Consider the following 4844-nt stretch of genomic DNA (forward strand, 5'->3'; position numbering starts at 1 on the left):
ACCCTACAGAGGCCCTTTTTCCGATTCGCCGGTTCGAGAGGGCCGCGACAATGTCTCGAGTCTCGTCGTCATTATTGAATGTAATGAACCTGTTGCCAATTTAACCGACGCTTTTGTTCTGCATTACCATATCACGGGTAGGTATGCGGACTCGCCGTGAAGATTAAAGGAAAAAAGATGGGGGGCTCCATTTCGTGTAAGTGGATAAAATTTGGTGAGAACAATAGCGAGGCATGTAATGCGTAGATTTTTTCACAATAAACGAGGTGCGGAAAATGTCCCTTTATAACTAACTTTTGATATAACGTATGAACGAAATGTTAATGTGAGCCATTATGCTGGACGCATCAGTATGCTTTTCCAATATTACCATCATTATCTATGATATAAATTTGAGGTCTTCTTGTAAGGTTTTTATTTCCAACTGTTCAAATTTGTTCATCAGTACATAATTTGATGATTCTGATGAAGCAGTTTTAACCGAAACTGAATTTATAATTCATTTCTGATTGGCTGGATTGGTCGAAGACGTCTGTGATTGGTCGGTCGTTAATTGTTATTAATTTGAAGATGTATGTACAATATATACGTATATAGAGTGCAAAATGAAATTATGTGATTTAAATAGAGTATTTTTCAGATTTTGAAGGTTTCTAATTTTCTTTTCCATAGTGAGCAAATTTGATTCATAGTACAGACTAATACAAATAGGGTTGAAGGGCTATTGGTTGAATGAACTTTGGCCGACCGGGAATGTGGCTGAATGAATTTTAATTGTTTAAATTTATGAAAAATATCAAATTTTGATATGAGGTGATTTCCGAATAATTTAGTTTTGAGTAATGTCGATACATAACCGGCCAAAAATGTCCGTTTGGCCAAAAGTCCATTAGGCCAAAAGTCTGCACACAACAATTAGTGATTTTTAAGGTCTACAATAGCAGATATATGTACATCTGTACATATGTATGTATCTACTTACAATATATGCGAAAATTCTTAATGGTTTTTCTTAAAATACTTATGTTCTTTTATCAATTTTGTAATTTAATAAACTGTTAATTTTCCAAACAAAATAAATAAATAAATATGCTGAAATAATTATACTGCAAAAATAGAAAGCTATAAAATTTCATTCGAAAATACAATTGTACTATTTATTATAACCAGGTAAATATTTGTGCTAATTGTTGAATGAAACAAAATAATTTTCACCGTATCAGATTTCAATACCTCGTTCAATATAATGCATTATGTATAAATATTCGCGTGAAATAGAGTTTACTAATGGGGCGATATTGAGCGTCAAAAATTATTCGCAAAAATTGATTTTACAGTAAATCAGCTGTGGTGAATTTGAAATGAGTGTAAATGAATAATGAAACCAAAGGAGTGTATCGTGTGATAAAACGCGGGATAATTGGTGATGTTTGAAGTTGACTCAGTGCAATGGTGGAATTAACGAGAGAGTCAGAATAAATTGGATCAAATTATGTTTAAATTAAAAGGTCGGCCGTGTCGTACGACACTGGGGAAAAAAATCGCTTTTTTTAATTGTTCGAATAAAGAAAATCCCATTCCGGTCCCGTGTCACAGAGGCACATCCGAATCTGCGGCAAATTTCAATGGCCTTAATTACGGTAACTTTTCGGGGACAACGACGCAAGAATGGAAAGTATTTTTTAATAGCCGGGGTATTTTTTACCCACGCGCGAGCGCTTTCTTTACTTTTTCCTCTCTTTTCAGTCTTTCCACTTTTTTTTTCCACCTCCTCGCTGTATTTTTTTTTATTTTATTTTTTGGTTTCGAGACAGAGATTGTGCGCGTTTCGCAGGAGGTCCGGCGTCCTCCCCTCTTTCCTCTCTTTTGACCACTGTTGATTCATTACTCTCATGTCAAACGATAATAAATCATTCGCGTTGCCCAGAAAATCCCCGCCGAATCATTTTTCTCCTTCATCACTTGGCGCAAACATTTTACTAGTGAAATACATTTGGGTGGAAAAAAAAATAAACAACCATAAACGGTTTCACTATTAGCGCGGTGACACGCGCGAAATACGCAACTTATTCAACATACACACACACTCAGAAGAATATGGAATCAGATTATATGATCAGTCAATAACTATCAGTATATCTCGTATATTATTTAACATCGACTATTTATTTTATTATATGTACATATATTCTGTGAAAACAATTTTTGTACAGATTGTATTCATGATTGATCAAACATTTATATCTGCCATAGGTACCATGACAGGTTGCCCCATGGCTAAACTTTTACATAAATATACATATGTATGTACGTATTCAACATTATACCAGGGCTGTGGATTCGATGTTGGAGTCGTGGAGTCGGAGCATTTCAAGCGGAGTCGGAGTCGTAATAATTTCACTCTGTTAATGTCACCGTAGGCTTGCCTGGTAGCAGAGTCCTGATCCTAAATATACTCTTATCGATATCCTCATTCTTGAGGTTCGTGACTTCTATTTGGTCTTCTAATGAGGAGTGTGGAAGCTCCAGAACATCTCTCTCCAACACTCTCTGCACCAAAGGTTTTGGCCAAAATACTTCGATAGTTGGGCCACGAATATCATTGATATATTACTTTATTTAATCTATTAGTGAATTGAAAACGTTTATGAGTAAGTATAAAAATTTGTTATTTTAAGTTTATATGAGATGACAGTAAGTGAGGGTGAACAATCTGTTTGGCATGTGAATTGTGAAGGGGTGGGTGGTAGAGACATGTTTGAATAGCTTCCGATGTTATTTTTAACTAGTTGGTTATTGATTAAACTCCTCTAACTTCAAATCGGAGAAATGAAGTTACTTCAATGTTAGCTAACTTCCGTATGTCGGTAAGATATCAAAGCGACCTGAAGAATGGAAGTGGTTCAAAATCAGATCAAATTTTTTTGACGGACAGAAATGTCACTGAACTGACAGAGTGAAGATAATAAAAAGCTTCATAAATCGACTCAAAATCAAAATCAACCGACTACAAATGCTTTTTATTATTTTATTTAATTAAAAGTATGTAGTATGTTACGGTATGTAACAACTAGATTCCCCAATTTTATTGAAGTAAATCCGAAATTGCACATATTTAGATGTGTCGTGGCCAAAATCGATTGTTTCTCATGCTTTTTATTTTAAAATTTTCCCTCATTATGTTATTAAATTGATTTGTTTGTGTATGAAACTCATACACATACACGATGAATGTACTAACTTTATATTTATACCCATTTCATTACCAATAATTCAATAAATTGGGATACATGTCAATGTTTTGTGATTTTTTTAATTCTTTTATTTTTTTATATTTTGAATATCGCTATTATTTTCATTACTAATAATTTTATACGTTGGTAAAAAAGTATGATCCTACTAAAATCATTCAATTTGGAGTCGAAGTCGAACCATAACAAAATTTCAGAGTCGGAATCGATACATTTTAAACCGACTCCACATCCCTGCATTATACAATACAACAACGTCATCTATGGACAAACTGGTACAATCAACAAATTCAATATACGACGTACATATTTTTGAGTAACACATTCATTTTAAATACAGTGCAGGTAAGGATATTTTATTTTAATATCAACAAATTTAATATGCGACGAGTTTGCGAGATACTGAAGCGGACGGATATTATATATTATATTTTATTTCAAAACAATCAAATATCTCAAGCACTCGATTTAATACTATCAATATTATGATGTCTACTTTTATGTAAAGACGAATGCTTGTTATGAAAATGTACAGTTTCGATTTAGAATCACTGAATTCAATACACTCGCTTATAGCGTTGTAACTCTGAACATATGTACATATGTACACAATAATATTTTTAATTTCAAACTTTTTTCTAGATCGAGTAAAGCCAAGTAATCTCCCAGTATCATATATACTTTTATCATCATTGATACACGTAGGTGTGTGCTTGAATTGAATTTTTGCCATCAGTATATGAGCCGCTATATTTTAAAGTGCCATTATTCCACTTTCCTTCATTTGATAAATATCTCGCAAAACATTAAAAGTAATACTTTGCGTTTTACAATATTTTGAAAATACTGGTGGCCTTTAAAAAGTTTATCATGCTTCTCCGAGATTGTGGACATATCGAATTAAAAGTAGTGATAGCAAATTGTGAATGAAGTGAAATTGAAATGGTGTTTTTGGAACTAAAAATTAGATTTCAGCCACTTTCAAATATAGCGGCTCATATTCTGGTTCATGCAGCCATTCGTCAACGGTTATTGGGTACAAATTTTGAATAATAATTGATAAGATTTGGTGCAGCCGATTGATTGGTCCACAAAACTCTAATCAGGATGTAATCACATTGGCAGGAATCTAGTTTAATTAACATTTATCCACTATTTCTTATATTAATTTCGTTGATGATTCAAAAACATGTTCTTACGAGAGATTTTGATCATTTAGGATTGTGTCAAGGTAAAAGACTTTTGAGTCAAAATTTCAATGCTAAAATCTTGGCCATGTCTTTTAGTCATTTATCAAAGTTTAATATGATCAAACTAATCAAAGTTTTTCAATATGAATAAAGAAAATCGAATTTGCACTAGGCTTTGAATTGGAAATCGTAGTCAGACGACGTCACCGTTAAAACTTCTCCGGTTTCGCCGCCAATGAATGGCCAAAGGCATGACATTAAGTGACATTTGAACGTCCCAGAGGTGTCCTGTAGGCCAACAATGACAATAACGTAACAGGTATACGGGCGCAGCCTTTTCGCCGTGTTGATTTTGCTGCCTCATTGTTGCTACTGGCATTTTGCGGTCTGACTCGGGGGGGGG

The sequence above is a fragment of the Arctopsyche grandis genome, chromosome 12, assembly GCF_051622035.1.
Source record: "Arctopsyche grandis isolate Sample6627 chromosome 12, ASM5162203v2, whole genome shotgun sequence".
Classification (NCBI taxonomy): Eukaryota; Metazoa; Arthropoda; class Insecta; order Trichoptera; family Hydropsychidae; genus Arctopsyche; species Arctopsyche grandis.